At 49.6% G+C, this 19965-nt stretch overlaps 1 long non-coding RNA gene across 1 annotated transcript; it reads right to left on the reverse strand.

Moving 5' to 3' along the window:
* Positions 1-602: 602 nt before the first annotated feature.
* On the reverse strand, positions 603-2456 carry LOC129150753 (uncharacterized). The gene is made up of 3 exons (XR_008557496.1): positions 2416-2456; positions 1090-1141; positions 603-682 (listed from the first exon to the last, which is right to left on the reverse strand). It is a non-coding gene; the product is annotated as an uncharacterized LOC129150753 (long non-coding RNA).
* Positions 2457-19965: the final 17509 nt, after the last annotated feature.

The following is a 19965-nucleotide window of genomic DNA, read 5'->3' on the forward strand; positions in this document are numbered from 1 at the left end:
CCCCCATGGCTAAGGGTTGCTAAAAGGCCCCTCAAGCTGTTGACTCAACTCTTTCGATTCTGGGATGTTTTCTTGTGTTATTTCCTTCACAATTGCCCCTCTCCATCCACGACTTCTGGGACTGACTGATTCTTTAATACACTTACATGTATCTTTCTTCCTTCACTCTACACTTATTTTTCTTCTTTCTTGGAGAGTTCTTCAGTTTTGTTTTCTGTCACCATTTTCCCCCGTTCTCATCCTCATATGTTTAACTGTCAAGTGGTCATTATTAATCAGTTTACTTTTTTATTTTTATTTATTGCTGACACTATTACAGATGTCCCCATTCCCCCCTCCCAGCGCCCCCTCCACCCCCCGCTTTACACACCTCCACGTAGCCCCCGCCCCTGCCTCTGGCCGTCACCACACTGTTGTCTGTGTTCACAGGCTATAAATGTATGTTCTTTGGATACATAGTGTACTTGTTTTAAGAATACATTATTTTATCTATTTCTCTGAGGTTCCAGAAGTTTATTCTGCTCTCGGTATTGTTCACTTTAAGTCGGAGTCCCTTTTTCTCGACACTTGTCAATTTTTCCTTTGTCTTCGACTCTGTCGGGCACATATTTGCATTTGGAGCCGCAGGATCTGGTGGAAGGTTCCCGTGTGGAGGTGACTGTGGGCCCCATTCTGGGGTGACCTGGAGGTCAGCGGTTTGTTGGTTAGGGACCCTCAATGTCAGCAGTCCACGCTGACCTTCCTACCCCCCAGATGAGTTCACGTCCTTACTGGGCGAGGGCCCCACAAGACCTCTTCCAGGGCATCTCCCTCTGATGGTGTCCTGGGACCAGTAACCAACCACCATGGCTTAAAACCATTGCAATGTGCTGTCTCACAGATCTGGAGGCTGAAGTCCTAAATCAAGGTGGCGGCAGAGCCGTGCTTCTTCCAGAAGCTCTAGGAAACCCTCAGTCCTCGTCTCTGCCAGCATCTGGTGGCTCTGTGTTCCTCTCCCCACCCCCATGTCCTCTCCTCAGTCCCTATACAGGCAGTATTCACTGCCTGTAGGGCACACCCGGTAACTCAGGATGTTCTCAAAATCCTTACCTTAATTACATCTTCAAAGACCTTCTTCCAAATAAGACCACATTCTGAGATTCTGGAGGTGAAAACATGGACATATTTTTTGGGGGAGGGGGCACCATTCAAACACCACTCTTCCTGAACTGCAGACACACCCTCTTTTCTGGCCTCAGTCCCTCTAGAACAGTGGTTCTCAACCTTCTAATGCCACGACCCTTTAATACAGTTCCTCAGGTTGTGGTGACCCCCAACCATAAAATTATTTTCGTTGCTACTTCATAACTGTAATTTTGCTACTGTAATGAATCGTGATGTAAATATCTGTGTTTTCCGATGGTCTTAGGCTCTACAGCAGCGGTTCTCAACCGGACACTGCGCCCGTGGTCCCCAGTTACTGTTTGTCCCGGCAGATCACCCAGTGCGAGGTCTGCCAGCTGCCAGCCCCTTCCCCAAGCAGCGCCCATAGGCTCCACAGGTTGAGAACCGCTACTGTAGAGCCTAAGACCATCAGAAAACACAGATATTTACATTACGATTCATAACAGTAGCAAAATTACAGTTATGAAGTAGCAACAAAAATAATTTTATGGTTGGGGGTCACCACAACATGAGGAACTGTATTAAAGGGTCGCGGCATTAAAAAGGTTGAGAACCACTGCTCTAGATCAAGCATGTCAAACTCGTGGCTGGTGGGTGAGGCATGTGGCCCGCCGGCCGTGAGTTTGACATGCTGGTTGTAGAATGCGCTCTCTGTGGAGTCTGACAGATGAGGACCAGGGCACACAGCCACCTTGTTGGACCTCCGGGGGCCACTCTGCTCCATGACCCTACAAGGAGGGACTACACACTATGTGAAGGAGAGGCGTCTCCTAATCTTGATTCATTTAGCAGATGTTTACACACTGCATAGCAGCGAGGGGTAGACTGGCTCTTCCTGGGAAGAAGCCTTCCTTTGGATGATGCTGGTGCCTGAATCTGTCTTCGTGCTCACAGACCCTTGGCTGGACCTTGACATTGGCCTTGCTCCCTCCTGGGCTGGCCTTCCTCTGGGGCTGACTAGTTGTCTGGCTGTCGAGCAAAGCCTTGATCTCCTCATGAACGACTCCTTGAGCACCAGACCCCAGTGGGGAGGCACACATTCCTTTCCTTTCCAAGGTGGGCACTTCCACAGAGCCTTGCTCCAGAGACGGGTCCAGCACAATCATTGTAGGCAATGCGGTGAGTCAGAAAGGGTCATTTTAGGGAGTTAAGTAGTCCTTAAATTGCAGTAATAAAAACACACATGAACACTTAAAAGCAGTGGTAGAAAAGAGGAGGAGCTGGGTAAGAAAGGGGTGGAGGGATGTGTACCAGAAATGCTGCCTTATTCCTCAGAAGTGCTGACATTTCTGTTTGGGGCCTGTTGCCCTGGTGACATTCCACAACGGTGCGTCATTCCGCTGGATCCAGGGTTGTCCAGAAGCCTCCGGAGACCAACGGCTTCTACTATTTTAATATATGGGTCAATGGAAAACAGTTGGAAATCTGGTAGTTGGTTAAACTTTCAGTGGCCATAATTTAGTTAATGCTCTAAAAAGTTACACTGAGGGGAGGCTAGAATCTTTAAGTTAGGATTTTTTGTGGGGTTTGTGGGTGGGAAGGGTGGAGGAATCAGAAACGTGGAGCTGAGAGGGAGCTGGAAGACCACCCACTCACCCACCGACGCACCCCTACCTTGCAGTGAGGAGCCCAGACAGGACTGAGATCTGTCCTCAGGTCTGCAACCCCAGTGTCCCCCTTCTGTGACAGAGGTCATGACAGAAGGCCTGCAGGATGTGTTTTATTTAAAAGAAAATTTGCTCTGATATCTAAAAATTAATATTGCACACAAAAAGTAATATCTGCAGCTTCTCTTAAAATTCTGGAAGCTCTGGCGGCCCTGGGCGGGTACCTCTGCAGGGAAGTGGGGAGGTTCTCCTTGGGTCCCATGGTTTTCACTACATCTTAACCACATGGAACTGTGGAAGCAGGGTATGGGAGAGGGTTCTAAGGAGGGCCAGGGCCAGAGAGGGGGAGGCTAGAAACCAGAAACCCCAAACTTGTCTCTGGAAAATATTTACATGCATACGTACATACAAACACACAAACACACACATATCTATCTATTATCTATCTATCTATCTATCTATCTATCTATCTATCTATCTATTATCTATCTATCTATCTATCATCCATCCATCCATTTATCTAGTACTAGTATAACTGATATAACTGAAGTTGTCCTGGGGGTCTAGGGTCAGATGTATGGAGCCAGTTGGGGTGAGAAGAGCAGAAGCTGACCTCCCTATCCCCTGGCATGCCACATTAGACCTGTGGGGAAAGAAGTACATGGCCAGCCCCGAGCAGCTGGGCCTTGGCCTGAAATCCTTTAGGGTTCCAGAAAGCTGCGAGTATCTGTCAGCACCTCCAGAGAGAAAACATCCCAGTAATGACTGTTTAGAACTGGTTTCTGAGAATCATATCTTATATAATAAAGAGGCAATATTCAAATTGACCCTCACGCCCTTGCACAAGATGGCCGCCCCCATGTGGTCAAAGATGGCCGCCACAAGATGGCAGGCAGGGGAGGGCAGTTGGGGGTTACCAGGCCAGCAGGGGAGGGCAGCTGGGGGCGATCGGGCCGGCAGGGGAGCAGTTAGGCGTTGATCAGGCTGTCAGGGGAGTGGTTAGGGGGTGATCAGGCTGTCAGGCAGGTGAGTGGTTGGGAGCCAGCAGTCCCAGATTGTGAGAGGGTTGTCCAACTGCCGGTTTAAGCCCGATCCCGCAGGAATCAGGCCTAAACCGGTAGTCAGACATCCCCCACGGGGTCCCAGATTGAGAGGGTGCAGGCTGGGCTGAGGGACACCCCCCACTGCATGAATTTTGTGCACCGGGCCTCTAGTAGTTAATTAAATGATATATTAGTTAATGTAACAAAATATAATGTATATATAATTATAAACGATTATGTAAAATATAATACTTGATCATTTCTATATGGAATTTCTGTGCTAAAGCAACTGAGATTCCTACTCTACAAACACATACCTTTTTAAAAATATATATTTTTATTGATTTCAGAAAGGAAGGGAGAGGGAGAGAGAGAAACATCAATGATGAGAGAGAATTATTGATTGGCTGCTTCCTGCATGCCCCACACTGGGGATCAAGCTCACAACCCAAGCATATGCCTTGACCAGGAATTGAACAGTCATAGATTGATGCTCAACCACTGAGCCATGTTGGCAGGGTAACACTTACCCTTTTATAAAAAGTAATTAAAATAAGAAGAAAGAAAAGGTCACCTGGAAAAGGGGTTCCCTGATCAAGATCAAGAAAGTTGGTTATAGAAGGAACCAACTATATGGCTTCTGAGACAAAGTTCTTGTCTTGAGGTATCTTCTGCAGAAAAAGGTCTTAGTGATGTATTCTTGTAGCTTGGCCCTGAAGATGCTGAGCATTCCCTAAGAAGGCATTTTGTGGGGTCAGGCTTGTGGAACCCAAGGGGGCAGCTTTCTGGGGTTCTCTTTGAGGTGAAGATGGGCCTGGAGGCTGCAGAGCCCCCTGTGTCCATCACTCCCTAGAGGGTGCCTCTGAAATCATGGGGTCGCAGAATGCCTGAAGAATCCTAAGGGGAAATAGCTTATCATGACATTGTAAATTCCTTTTATCGGTTCGGGGTAGTGACAGGGGTTTTAAAAACCCGTGCCTTTCGTCACATGGTGTCAGAACTCGCGGCAGAGTTCGTGGAGTAACGCATGTTAAAGTTTCGCTGTAGACCTCGTTCCATTTTGGTTCCATGCCTCTTTCTGAAGCATTTTGGCAAAACGACGTGTTAAAATCTTTCCCTCTCCTTATTAGGACTGTCGGGAGGATGTTCCGCACAGGAAGAGCTGTGAGCTCTTCAGGCGGAGTCACGGGACTGTGAGTGGGAGGAACACTTACACCAGCAGAGCGGCCCACCACCGAGCTGAGAGCGATGGTGGAGTTAGGACGTTCTCTCACTGTTCTGCTCATCTGCTCGCTGACCACAGGCAGGCACAGCCCCAGAGGGGACTGCTGGCACCCCGCCCCCCTTTCCTCCCTCTCCCTGGGCTGCTTTAGTATCTTTATTGAAACAACACTGCGACGTGCCCACAGCACACTGTCATGCGGACCAGTGTCAATCATTTCAGGCATTGCTAACTTAAAAAGGAGCCGAGAGTCACATGTGTCTGTCTGTGTTCTGTGTCTCTAGCCTGGGGCAGGTCCTGGCACATGAAAGCACCAGGGATGGCTTGGTTGTATGAATGAATGAATGAATGAATGAACAAATGAATGAAGCAATGATGCATCCTGTTGCCACCAGCTACCCGGGCATGCTGCTGCTGGAACTGTGCTGGGGAAGACCAAGGCCTCCATGTCTCCGTCTCTCTAAGAAACAGGCTGGCAGCCCTCCCCCCACCCCTCTCAGAATTGGGCTGGCAGATTCCACGAAAGTCTGTGTGTCTTTTTAAGTGTCACCGTGTTTCCTCAGCACGCAGCAGCAGCCATGTAGGTAAGTGATGGGGCAGCTTTTGCATCCCCGGTTACTGCTCAGAGCTGGAGAGGTGAGACGAGGCGACGAGGAGAGGGTGTGGTGGGGACCACTGGCGTGGTCACCGTTACTGTTTACAGCATCCAGGCCGGTGCAGCCAGTGGAAAAAGGACCTCACCGTTACTTATAAACCGTGAATCAGTAGCCGCCCTTGCTGACGGCTTGCTCTGTGAGTGTCCCATTCACTTTGCCCCTGGAGGGAGGGCTGAGGGGGCATTGAAACGGGTGTGCCTGTCCAGCCGCCGTGAACGGCTGCCCTGCAGTCTGTCTGCTCCGCTCCAGTGTCTCAGCCCCTCCCGCTCCGTGGCTGCAGTGGGTGGGCAGCTGGTGAGCTGGCTCGCCTTTGCTTGCTTCCAGCCTTACTCACTGCCGTGTCATCTCCAGGCCCGTCTCACCCACCTGCGATCCTCTCCCAGTCCTGTGCAGCCACCTCCTCCCTGTGGTCTCTCATCTCTCCCCCCCAAAGGGTGCTGGCCCTCCTTTCCTCAGGGCTCGTGCTCCCCTCCTGACCCATTTGTCCCAGGGCAGGCTGTTGGGTGCCCACCGGTGGTGACACGGGGAGTCAAGCACAAACCCATGGTGACCCTGTGGCAGGAAGGATCCCATTCTAATTCTAACTCTAATTCAATTCTTTTATATTCTATTCTATTCCATTCCATTCTGTTTTTTTTTCATATTATTTATCTAATAATTTTCTCTCTATTGTTTTCTCTTCTTCCATTCTGTTACTTTTATTTCTCAGACTAGTAGCCCTGCACACGAATCCGTGCGCCAGTAGCTCTCTGCAGGGCCTGGCTGCTCCGCGCCCACTGCCCAGAGGCTCTCTGCGGCCCAGTGGCCCATCCGCAGCAGGGTGCAGAGTGCTTGCCTCATCGCTGCGGCGACGAAGCAAGCATTCCACCAGGCCTCTCATGCTGCCCACTCTCAGCAGCCGCCAACCCCTGGGACTGGGGGACTCTGGTGGGGCTGAGAGGACTGGGCGCCACCATCGTGTGGCTATGGGCTCCGCCAGCTTTGTGACGGAGTGATGGTTAATTTGCATATTACCCTTTTATTATATAGGATATGAGACCTCCTGGATAGGCCTGCAATTTTCTTGTCTTTTTGTTTTATTTTATCTCTGACATTTTGTCACATTTTCTGAGGGATTTCCTCAAGTTTGTCTTCCAAAACTTCTACTGAATGTTTTAATTTTGTTATGGTATTCCTCTTCCTCCCCCCCGGCCCCCCCCCCCCCGATTTATGGAGGTAAAATTGAAAAATAAAAATGGGGTATATTTATGGTGTACAATGTGATGTTTTGATATATGTCTAACTGGGGAATGATCACCACTACAATGAGCACATCCATCACCTCACATAATTACCGTTTTGTGTGATGAGAACACTTAAGATCTACTCTCCCATCTAATTTCAAGGTTACAGTACAGATTTATTAAATCTCGTCGCCATGCTGTACATTAGGTCTCCAGAACTTACTTAACTTATAACTGAGTTTGTACTAGCACCTCCCCAACATCTTTGACCAACAAACATCTCCTCATTTTTTTCAGCTCCCATTGCTAATTCCACTCTCTGCTTCTGTGAGGTCGACATGTTTAGAATCCATATATAAGTGAGATTTGCTCTGGTATTTTTCACTTCTAAATAGATTTCTTATTCAATAAATATTCCCAGTTAAAAAATAGAATTCTTTTCTTGTTTCCCGGCTGCAAGATTTATTCTTGGATTCCTATGAATATTCATGATTGCCCTGTAGAAACAGTTCCCTGCTCCCTGCATCATCTCTGTCTCCTCTGAGTTCTTTAATTAACAAACGAATATGTTTGCTTAAGTTTCTGTTTCTTATTTAAGGGTTTTCATAGAGGGCTCCACTCATTGTTCATCCTTATATATAAAAGCCTAATATACCGTATTTTCCGGCGTATTTTCCGACTTTTTAACCCAGGAAAATCTTTTATACACCCAGTCGTCTTATACGCCGGAAAATATGGTACTAAGTGTTGACCCTTTGGTCAACCGCTCAACCAGTCGCTATGATGCACACTGACCACCAGGGGGCAGACACTCTGACCGGTAGGTTAGCTTGCTGCTGGGGTCCAGCTGATTGGGACTGGGGAGACAGGCCAGACATGCCCTGGAGTCCTCCCGTGGTCCATCCCCAGCTGGCCGGCCCCCATAGTGCCAATTGGGACTAGGCGAGATGGCCCTGATTGACCGCGATCACTGGCCAGGCCGAGGGACCCCACCTGTACACAAATTCGTGCATTAGGCCTCTAGTATTTAAGAATGGGCACAAAAACCTAGTTGAAGCTCTGTGTTCAAGGATGGGGCCTGTTGAGTAACAGCTGTCACAGTTGGATGAACCTCCCTGTTGTTCTGTGGGACCTCTATGTAGCATCAAAATATCTTTTCTTTTGGTCCAGCGAGTTTTTCCATGGAGGAACTTTCCAGTTTTCTGCTGAAAGAGTATTATGGGTTCAATTGTGACTCGCCCAAACAGTATGTCCAAAGTATGTCCAAGTCCTAACCCCTAGTACCTCATGTCAATGTAAAAAACATTCAAACTCATAGAGAATTTTTATAAGTTTATTTGAGCCAAACTGAAGACAATTGCTGGAAAGATCTCAATGGATGTTCAAGAGAATGGCAGTTTTGCCATTATACATTGGCATCTCATTGGTGGTAGATTAAGGGGACAAGATAAAGTAAATTGGGGAAATCTCTGGGTTTGGAAAAAAGAGTAAAATGGAGAAATACATACCTTTTTTTAATCCTCACCAAAGGATATATATATTTTTAAATTGATTTTAGAGAGAGAGAGAGAGGGAGGGAGGGAGAGAGGAACATCGATGTGAGAAACATTGATGAGTTGTTTCCCATAAGCACATCAACTGGGGATCGAACCTGAAACCTAGGTACATCCCCTGCCTGCATATTGAACCCGCAACATTTTGGTGTACTGCATGACGCTCCAACCAGCTGCGCCACCCAGCCAGGGCAGAGACACACACTGCTTTTACATTGGAGGGTACAGGATAGCTAACAATGAACATTTATGCACATGGAGATGGCATGTGGGGACAGGTTCTGTGATCTTGTCCTCTGTTGCGGTGGGTATTCCCCGAGATGGTATGGAAGAGGGGGGTTATTCTGAGGCATGTTATCTTAGATGCAAAAGACAACATACAGGCTCAGTTAAGGTAAAGACTGACCTTTGTCAGGGAAGCTACAGCCTAGGACATGACTACCTGCCACGACCCACTTTTAGGAATTTTAATTTCCTGTGTGGTTACTTCAGGAAGTCCACCATGCAGGCCTTCCCTGAGCTTGTCAGGTTTAGTATGTGGCCCTTTTCTGTCCATACTCTGACTGTGACCTTACTTGGAAATAGGGTTGTGTCAGATGTAATTAGTTCAGATGAGGTCACGCAGGGGTAGCATGGAACCCTTATTCAATGGGACTGCTGTCTTGACAGAAGACAGAGCCTCATTGGTGTGGCTCATTGGTTGAGCATTGACTTATGAACCCAGGAGGTCACAGTTGGATTCTCAGTCAGGGCACATGCCAGGGCAGGCTCGAGCCCCAGTAGGGGGTGTGCAGAAAGCAGCTGATCAATGATTCTCTCTCATCATAGATGTTTCTATCTTCCTCTCCCTTCCTTTCTGAAATCAATAAAAAAATATACCGTATTTAAAAGAAGACAGAGACGCACAGGGAGAAAGCCATGTGACGACAGAGACAGAGACTGCAGTGACTCTGCCACAAACTACGGGACACCCGGAGCCCCGTGAGCTGGACGAAGGAAGGAAGGCCCTTCCCTAAAAGCTTTGGATGGAGGGTGTCCCTGTCAACATCTTGATTTTGGACTTCCAGCCTCTAGCACTGAGACTGAACCTCTGTTGTCTGAGTCTCCCACTGTGGCACTTGGGTATAGCAGTTCTAGGACACTGTGCCAGGGAGTGTGTGGTGACCGCGGCTTGCTACGGAGGCTGAGGGGCCAAGGGGCTTGCTGGGGACAGGTCCTCTTCCATGTAGAGACTTTACTAACATGCCCCCTCCTTCAGTTTCACTTTAGGGACTCACCCTTCCCTTATTCTGACAAGGCAAGGGTGAGTCCCTAAAGTGGAGAGCGATCCCACCACAAGCTCTGCATCCTTCCTGCTCTCAAAGCTAATCTCCGGATTCCTCTTGGGGTGAGGAGGCCTGATGTGCCTGGGGCAGGATCTAGGGTCCTGCGTCCTCCTGACTCAGATTCCCAATTCATCCTTGTGCGTCTGCCTCGGCTCACTCTTGAAAATTAAATGGAACCTCCTGCTCCTGAGTGACCTGCCTCTGCATCTTAAGCGTCTAGTTTTCAAGTCCCTCAGCCAAAGGTCACAGCTCCCAGAACCCCTGAGTTCTCCCAGGTGGAAGTGAGGGCGCCCTCTCCTGGCCTCCTCCAGCATTTACTCGGTGCGTCCCCAGGCCTCTTCTTTGCCCCTAGGTCTTGGCTGCCATGGGAGGTCCCACCCTGGAGGGAGGGAAGTCTCCACTCTGATTCCTCTGGGCGTCACCTCCACCTCCAAGAGCAGCTTTTTCACACAATAGCCCCTCAGTACACGCTGGCTAAATAAACGAAGGAACAGAGGGTGACAGTGAAGCTAAAAGGAGTAGACGTTTTTTGACTTTATGCCTGAGAGAAAAATCAATCCTGAGGCTAAGACTGTTCAAGAAAGAACCAATCCACCCATCCTTTTCAAATGGAATTTATGTATCAAAAAGAAAATGAGTCAAATTGGAACTTTGGTGTAGCCTGGTAATTGTAAAACCAAATATCTCCTTGCTAAAATTTTTGAATTCCAATCAACTGCAAACAGTTTCTTGGACCGTCTCACACTTGGGTTTGCCACCCTTAAAATTAATCAGCTGAGCATGCTTTATAGCTCACAAAATTCTGGGAAGTATGCTATATTTTTAACTGGGCAATTTTACACAAATTTTCCGAGAGCCAGCTCAGAGCTGGCATAATACTTCTACTGAAAGCAATCTTCTCATTTCCCCAAGCGAAGGGGCTCACGTGTTCCCCACAAGTTACGGATTCAAGGTAAATACAAAATTCCTCTTGTTTGGCATTCCTTTGAGAGAATGTATATTGTTACACGGGTTGTTCCCGAAGCTCTTCGAGTCAAAGCATCAGGGCTAAGCCCTCCCCCACACCTCGCTGGTGGATGCCTCAGCCAAGCCACTGAAGGTCTCTGTTTCCATTTCAGGCTGTTCACGTGCCACTCGGTGACAAGGCCCTCACTTCCCGGCTGTCTGATTAGAAAAATAGTTTAAGAAAAATAAAAGAAAACCCAGATGAAGATGTTCACCACAGTGGGAATGACCATGGAGTCGCAGCGGTGATTATCGCCACAGCCTGACGATCTGCTGGCCTCCAAGGTGGCCAGCTGCCCTGTGAACAGTTTTTATAAAGGCACCAGGCAGGGCTGCTTTGGTGGCAAGTCTGGGAAACCTAATTCAAATTAGTGTGAAAAAAGAACAATCGTTGGCTCACGGAATCAAAGGGAGCGTTGAGATGGGTGGGTGGGACCAGACTGTGGGTGGGCTGGGTCTTAGCCGGTCAGGAAGCAGGATCCATGGTACCCGGTCACCTTCTCTCCTCTGGCTTCCCTCACGTGGCTGCAAATATGGCAGCTCCTGGGGTCATATCAGGGAGTCCCAACATCAGCTGGCTGTGGGCGTGAGCTGGAGACCTTGGGGCAGGGGTCTGCCGGTGTCCCGTGTGTCCCGTGCCTACCCCGGATCCAGCAGTGGAGGTGGTGCCCGAGGCTCTGCAGGAAGCTGGCAGCTCCTTTTTGAAGCACGTGATGAAATTAGGGGAAGGGCTTTTCTCAAACCAAGGGAAGTGCAGTCTAGACAAATGCCATAACAGATGTCCCCCATGGGCACTGTATTTCCCTTCACAGCTGGCTGTGCTTTGGTGATTGGAGGGGAAATGTCATTGAGCTGCAGACTCTCGGAAAATTGCTGCAGCAGCATTATTTGAGCAGTAGAGAGCCCAGTGGAAGGAGCGCGGCAGAATGCACGGACCCCGTGTAGGCGCAGGGCAGGCCAGCGAGCTCACCACAGGCTCCCATCCTCAGCCCTGGGGCTCGGCTGGGTGGACAGTCAGAGCGTGCAGCCTGGGGCTGGAGGTCAGGCAGAGGCAAATATAACTGATACAGCCCGACCCCCAGGGGGGTCAGTGCTGGACTGGTCCTGACATTGTCGTGACGGCTACCACGGGTTCTGCAGGCGAGGAAACTGAGCCCAGAGAGCCGATTTGCCCAAGGCCTGTGGTTCATTAGCGGCAAGAAGGCACGAGGGCCTGGTTTCCACTTTGCCCTGTGCCACTTTAGGAGGCTGAGAATGGGCCCAGGGATGGATGGAGGAGTCCCAGCTGTGGGGTCAGTGGGAAGCTCGGCTCCTCCTTGGTTGTGCTCACACTCCATCTCTTGAAATAGTAGGGTTTCAGGGTTGCCTCTTTGGAGCAGGTCACTTTAAGCTGACTTTGAAATCTCACAAACCCCCTCCAGTAAGATGATCCTCCAGCCTCAAACAAGCATGTCTATGACCATGACTACAGACGTAGGCCCTTGCCGTGGGCTCTGGGGCGGGCGCTCTCCAGGCCAGCCCTCCCCGCCTCCCCAGGGGCTGCACTGGAGAGCCTGTGCTGGCGCATGTATGCAGGGCTGCAATCCAGGGGGTGGGGGTGGGGATCCAGGATAGGGGTGGTGTCCTCAGCTGGAGTGTGGAGTCTGGCTGCTGCTCTTCTGTTCACAGCTTTCCTTCAGCTCCTGGGAGCCAGGGCAGGGGTTCTGGGTTCTGAGCCCAGCTGCCCCTCTCCACGCCCCTCAGCACTGGGAAATCTGGAGCCTCCCTTAGAATTCTGCCTTCCACACTCATCCCAACATCCCCAGGAGAGGCAGCTCTCAGGGCCAATGGCAATTCTCCCCAAAGGGTGCTGTTGTGAGCCCTCAGCTGCCGACACCCACAGTGGCTGCTGGAGTGGGTGCTCCCAGCTCGGAGGGGGTCTGGGAGGGGTTCCCACTGAGTTTGCCAGCAGCAAAAAGACCAGCCAGAGTAGCAGAATAATCGCCAGCACCCTGTCCACCTTCCCCACGTCCCAGCAGTGTGCCTAAGGGAACCCTCCCCTCCCCGCCACCCCTCGACCCGGGCCTGCACAGGGGAGCTTGGGAGACGAGTGGAACTTGCCAACTGTGCAGAAGGAAACGAGAGGGGGCATCAGGACCTGTTCAACCCAACACCGAAGGCGAGACTGAGGGAGAGATCGTTGGCTGGAGAGGCCCCCCAGGTGGCCAAGCAGACCCAGTGCTGACATTTGAGATGGCTTCCCCTGGGACCAGATGGCAGAGAGGAAGGGACATTCCAGTGAGGATCCCAAATCTCAGTCATGAGAGGGAAAACCATAGCAACCCAAATGCTCTCTTCAGTGAGCACAAGGGAGGATGCTGGAGGCTTGCTCCCAACTGCCACCAGCCTCCGAAGCTCCTGGCGCCAGGGCCTACATCATCAGTGACTAGTTACAGTTAAATGTTAGAGAGTCCGGTTTCTTTAACTCTTATTCTCCTAATACCAAGGGAGGTATATGCTCCGCTATTAAAAAGTATTTTAATTGATTTCTAGAGAGAGAGAAAGGAAGAGGGAGACAGAAAGAGAAACATCCATGTGAGAGCAGAACATCGATCGGCTGCCTCCTGCATGCCCCCTACCTGGATCAAGCCTGCAACCAGGGCATGTGCCCTGATTGGGAATCGAACCAGCAACCTCTTGGAGCACAGGACACAGCCAGAGCTCTCTGTATGACTTATTTCACTAGGCGTAATATCCGGCCAGGGCTCTCAGTTATTTTATTTTATTCTAATTTTTTAATCTTCCCCCGGGGATATTTTTCCATTGATTTTTAGAGAGAGTGGAAGAGAGAGGGAAAGACGGAGAGAAATATCGATGTGAGAGAAACACCTCCATTGGTTGCCTCCTGCACGTGTCCTGACCAGGGCCCGGGCTGGGAAGAAGCCTGAAACCGAGGTACATGCCCTTGACCGGAACTGAACCCAGGACCCTTGGGTCTGCAGGCCAATGCTCTATCCACTGAGCCAAACTGGCTCGGGTAGGCTCTCAGTTATTTTAAATGTCGTCTTTTCTCACATCACACAGGCAATGTGGTTCCTACTCAGAGTCTCTGCTCATTTTCTTTTCATCTACAGATGATGAGCAGGGAATCACCACCATCCAGGTGTCCATCCCTGTCCCTTAGCCCAACATTCTCTGAGCTGAACCTTAGGGTGCCCTGGGGCTGCAGGAGGGGAGTGGGCGTGGTCTCTCTGGTACTGTCGCCCCTTGCTCCCTGGACTTGAAGGAGATAATCTGTGAAAAGAAGTTCACAATGTCCTTATTCCTCAAACTTCGCTTTGGAAGGATCTCAAAGCCAAACTATCCTTCAGGTGTCTCTTAATACTTCACATTAGCTGACTTGTCACAGGCGTCACGTGACAGGAGAGCAGTGAGAAATTTTGGACTGTCCGAGGCCAGAGTTCAATTCTGAGCTCTGCTACTTAACCCCGGTTTTTCCTCATCTGTAAAATGGGACCACAATCTCACCTAGCAAAAAATGGCACATATCCATCCATTGCAAGGGGCTTGGGGTGCTGATGTTTGAGGTAAAAGAAAGGTTGTATATCAAAGTGTTGTGAACTGTGCAAAGCCCCGAGGAAACGTGAGCTCTTTCTTAAGAACCTTCTTGAAACTCTGAGCAAGAGGAGAATGCGGTCCTAACCCTCACAATCAGAATCATTATGTACTGAACTGTAAAAAAAAGATGCAGCCTCCTTTTCTTGCCTTTTCACTGGCAAACAGAGCTCTGGTTAGCAGAAAACCGGAAAACCGGGTGATTCTCATTGCTGGTCATAGTCTTTGAAAGGGGAGGTTATTAGGAGAAGTCTCAATTCAGAAACTTTAAGAAGAAGCGGGCGGGCCTGGTGAGGGTGGAGGGGCGACTGCATTTCCTGTTTTCCTTTCCGATGGTGTTGGAAAACATTGCAGGAAAACCATGGATACCCAAGAAAAAATTCTAAAATTCATTCTCTCTGCCACTGGGGGCCGGGCCCAAAAGGTGACCAGTCGAAGTGGTGAATTTCTCTTTCAAGAGTCAGGGTTTGCAGGAGCCCAGCTGAACGCTGTAGGGTGAAGACGGTATTCAGAGGGTGACATCAGCCCGCGGTGGGCCAGGAGCAACAGAGAGAGTCTGGTTTTCATTTACAGTGTGGGGCAGGCCTGCGGTGGGGAGGGGGAGAGAGGGGTGGGGGAGGGAGGAGGAGGGGAGGAGCTGGAGGAAGCCCTGACTGTACCCCTGGACCCGGGCCAGTTGCAGCTCGATCTTCCACCAAAGGCGCTCAGTCCTCTGTGCTCCAGCCTCCTGCAGGGACCGCGGGGAGTGCTCCTCCTGCGGAAAGGAAGGGAGCCTCCGGGAGTGGGCAGAACATGCGCCAGACCCAACAGAGCTGAGCACAGAAGCCCAGGGACATCACCTCTTCAGGTTTCTCAGGGTAAGTGCCACCTCCCCTCTGTGGTCCCGAGTCCGTGCGAAGAAGGGATCTCTTAGGAGCTGGTGACCATATCCAGATGGTCTCAGGCTCGCTCCTTAGAGTGGAGATTTCTTTATAAGTTGCAGGTTTCTGGAGGATTCAGCTGATTTTTCTTTCTCGGTTTGTGACCACTGGCTGTCTCTAACTCAGTGGAGGCGTGGGCTGCCAATGGGGGTACCTGGGCTGGGCTGTGGGGCCCTGGGGTCTCTGTCTCAGCCTGTGCCCGCCAGCAGCCGTGTGTCTGGGCTCACGAGGCATTTATTGGCTGTGATCTTCTCCTGAAACTGGGTGGGAATCTGTTTGTTAGCAGGGAGAACTCGGGAGCTACCTGCGGGGCTGCTCCTTGGGGAGGCCTCTCTGAGCCCTCCCAGGTGCCGCAGGCGGGTTTCCTGCCGGGTCCTCACAGGGGCTGGGCTGGTGGAGCACATCTGTGTCCTTTTGGGGGACTCTGGAGACTTTGGAGTCCAGGATCAGGGCCAAGTCAAGAGTCAGCCGTTATCACCGGGGCTTCATCTTTTCAGGAGCCTCTGGTGAAGCCTTTGTCCTCTGCGGTTGCTCAAAGGAGCTGCAGGGTCAGGCGGGGAGAAGGCGTTGGGTGTTTGGGCCGCATGCCCAGTGGATAAGGCAGGGCCCCCGGGGCCACGGCCTGTGCTGCTCAGATGGAGGGCGGGTGCCAAGCTGGAGGCCCAGGCCTGTCCCCTGGCCGGAGGGTGGGGCTCGGTCCTCTCACCCAGGATGGAAAGTGTTCCCTGACAGTTGCCAGCCTGTTTGGGGACCTGTTTCAAGGGCTCACTGTGTTAGGAAATCAGTGTGGAGTGAGCGGGGGTGGGGCTCTGGGAAGGGCCTCATGGAGTATTGGGGAATGCAAAAAAAAAAAAAAAAAAAAAAAAAAAATCAGCAGTTCCCAGTCACCCAAGGAGCAGACTTAGAGGCTGCTTTGAACCCCAAGAAAAAACTGCTCTGAGTGCAGGGGTGTTGCCCCATGCCAGGCAGCGCCTCGAGAGCTATGGGATCTTAGGGCTGCAAGGGTGCTCAGAGCTCATGTGGATAGTTATTCTCGGCCTGAGATCCCCCAACCTCCCAAGGACCTACCCATTCTTAACACTTTGAAACCTTGAACAGAGACGGCTTTAAAATCAGGCATTTTATGTTTCTAACCAGCATTAGACTGAGAACCAGTGGCTGTGGGATGTCATTGAAACCTCTGCGTTCTCTGCCGGGCCACAGATAATGGGAGAGGTTCTTGATGGGAGCCTCTGGGGCGTGGTCCCTTGGTTTCAAAGATCAAGAGTGGGGCGCCCCGAGATGCTGAATTCCTTGCTGTGGCCACAGAGCCAGTAGGTGGCTGAGAAGGCATACAATTTTGACCATTTCAGAAAAGCAGATGGCCTACCATGGGGGACCCCGAGCTAATTTACGTCTACATTGGAAATGTGTTATCTGCTTCGTTCGCCCAGGAGATAATGTCCTCCTCTCCTATTCTGTTAAAAGTAAAGGGAAAGAAGTGTAAGCTTCCCACGGCCCTTCCAATGAATGGTGAACAAAGTGCTGGGCGAGTGAGCTGGCCGTAGGGATGGACCACCTGAGTGGCTTCCCTCATTCAGGCCAGGTCTGGGGGGGGGGGGTGGGGGGCCCAGAAAGATGGGACCTACGTTTTGCTTTGTTCTTGTGAAGGCTTGTTACTGAGGGTGAAGGCATAGGGGTGGGGAGCTGAGGGGCTTTTGTAGGAATTCAAGATCTAAGAATGGTCACGTGGTCTTGATATGCTCTTTGCTAAGAGGAGGGTTTTTCATGATGGGTTTACTCGTCTCATTGCCTGCTCACGGCAGTGAGAAAACCATTGGGAGGACATGGGGTAGAGGGAGGACTTGGGAAAGGATGCCATAGCAGGGTGGAGGAGTGTGGCTGTCCTGCCCCTTTCTAATTGGGGACCTGGAGGGTGTGCCCACCCCACTTTCTTGGGAGGTGGCTGGAGAAGCCTCTGGAATATTAGTCCTTGGCTCCGGCTCTTCTGGCACTTGGAAGGGTGTGTGCTCACCCTACCATGCCTGCAGCTCTCAGGTGATCAGATATATGGTGAATGTGCAAACTTGGGTCTTAAGAACATTTTTGATAGAAGAAACGTATCATTCTGGGTAGGAATTGTCTGTTTTCTGCACCTCCCTTAATTTCCAAAGTGTTCAGGATTCACTGTGCCTCTTTCTCCCATCATAGTGTCGTCTGTGATCTAGTAGCTTAGAACCTAACCCATCACTGATGATAAAGTAGCAAGAAACCCCTCTAGCCAATCCATGATCAATTTGTGGCTCAAATGAGGCTCCCCTCTGACCTTAGTTTTGGGTTAGGAGGCCACAGGCGCCACCGCCTGAAGCCAGCTTTAGATCAGATCTCCTTCCCCTGTGAAAGCTGGGATAGTTTTTGCCATCGGGGCTTTATGTCTTCTCGCTCAGTGTTCAGACAATGGGATAAAGCATGGCCCTTAACAGCAGTGTGCGCCACCCCCCACTTTTATGTGAAATTCCGCATTTAGGATTTAAAATTCACTGGCAAGTCACAATGTCTGTAGCGTAAGACTGTCTTGTAGACATGTTAATGACTTCAGCCAAAAGTTTTATTTGAAAACTGGTTTCTGTCACTCTTCTCTTTGGAAGAACCTGAGGATTTGTTATCTCTCGGAGGAGAGTCAGGCATTGACTAGGATGTCCCCAGCCGTCCAAATGGGACGTTGTGTCTATCCCAGGCAGCTTTCCCATCGTGACCTGTGGGAGCAGACTTCTCATGGCGTCTTCGCTGTGGAAAGTGGGCAATAAAACACACCCCTGCTGACAGAGATAGTGGGTGACATGAGGCACGACCTGACACTTAAAACATTTTTATTAGTAGCTCTAGCTAAGCAAATTGAAAACCCTAAGTGCTTCAAGTGTTAAAGCAAGGAAGCTTAAAAAATTTCTGCTAATTCAGACAGCTTTGAATGAGATGTTTCTAGATATGGTTTCTCTCTTTCCGCTGTAAAAATTCCAGAAATAATCTTTGCCTTCACAGAAAAGATGCTGCTTGTCCCCTAAACACACTCAGCGAGCACACACGCCATCCTGATTTACAAAGAGGGCTTCCCCTCAGAAATTACTTATGTTAATTCTTGAAAACACGACTTTTAATACCTTCTGGTCTCACAGGTCTATTTTGGGAAGGAGATGAAATTTTGAGTTAGAACTGTTCTTGAAAGTGCAGTTTGGCTTTCTTTCCTCTAGAGGGCGGTATAAACCTCCGCGCTCCAGAAAAACCTCCCAGTGGTGCTGGAGTCCTCAGGGTGGGGTTTCTGGATCTGTAGGGAGAGTTGGTAGATATCTCAACAGGGCTGGGGGGTAACTTAAGGAACCACAGAGAGATGGTTTCAATACATAATTAAAAGATGTGACTGCAGTATCTGAAGTCGAAGTAAATTTAGATTTTCTTTTTCCCTAACTCAGGTATGAGTGTATTGAGGTGAAAGTATGCCTTGAAATGAAGTATTCTTCACTCTAAGATGATTCCATTATAAGAGCATTCACCAAAGAAGAACTTTTAAGGAAACCTTTCCCCATTCCTACTAAGAATAGTTTGAATTAACAGTAAGGTGTTTCAGAGCCAAAGCAAGTTTGCATATTTATGGCACACTGTATCTGGGTAGGATTTTTGAAATTTAGAACTGGATGGGATGTTAAGATGAACGGACCCACTAACTCAAATTTCTCATTACCTGCACGTTGCTAGTCTCTTCTGATAGGCAACTTGTTTGAACATATTTTAAACAATGCACACAAACTATAATTATGAACGTCCCATTTAAAATGTTTGTTAATAAAAAATAGATTACGTACTCTCAGACTTAGGGTTGGTTGTTAGCCTGAGAAATCCACTGTTCGGGTTCTGAGTTACAGAATTTGGCTCAGAGAGAAGAAATCTAACCCTCTATTTGGCTTCTGTGTGCTCATATTCATTTATGTTTAATAAGCCCTGTTGCCCTCCATAGGGGATCTTTGGGGTCCAGGGAGGGGACAAAAATGACTAAGACATAGGCCCTTCTCCCTGGTTGGTAAGTTTGACCTCCATTTGGTTATTTAAAACATCAGAAAATGAGCCCTGCCTAGTGTGGCTTAGTGGGTTGAGCTTCATCCCATGCATGAAAGGTTGCTGGTTAGATTCCCAGTCAGGGCACATGCCTGGGTTTCAGGCTCAATCCCTAGTAGGGGCGTGTAGGAGGCAGCACATCGATGTTTCTCTCTTCCATCGTTGTCTCTCTTTCTTCCTCTCCCTTCCTCTCTTCCTCTCTCTCTAAAATCAATAAAACATATTTAAAAAATCAGAAAATTGCTACCTTGGTCGATGCTTTCTCCACACCCTTGACACTTCAGATGAAGAAATGGTGAATTAGTGGCCTGAGGTCACAGGTCCGGTAGCAAAGCCAAGTCACCGTTTCCTGGGTGCTCCCACCCGTCAGTGTGTTTCACGCACAGACAGCTGGGCCCAGGACTATCGAGGGAGCACAGTGCCCAGGGGTATCGTTTTGAGCATCCTGTGAAGAAAGGCACTTCTTTCTGTAGAGTAGCATGTTTTAAGTTTACTTAGCAAAGAGGTAATTGTTGTTAAAAAATCTGGAAGGGAAAAAGGAGAGAAGAATAATAAGACAAATACGAA

This window comes from Eptesicus fuscus, chromosome 11, assembly GCF_027574615.1.
Source record: "Eptesicus fuscus isolate TK198812 chromosome 11, DD_ASM_mEF_20220401, whole genome shotgun sequence".
Classification (NCBI taxonomy): Eukaryota; Metazoa; Chordata; class Mammalia; order Chiroptera; family Vespertilionidae; genus Eptesicus; species Eptesicus fuscus.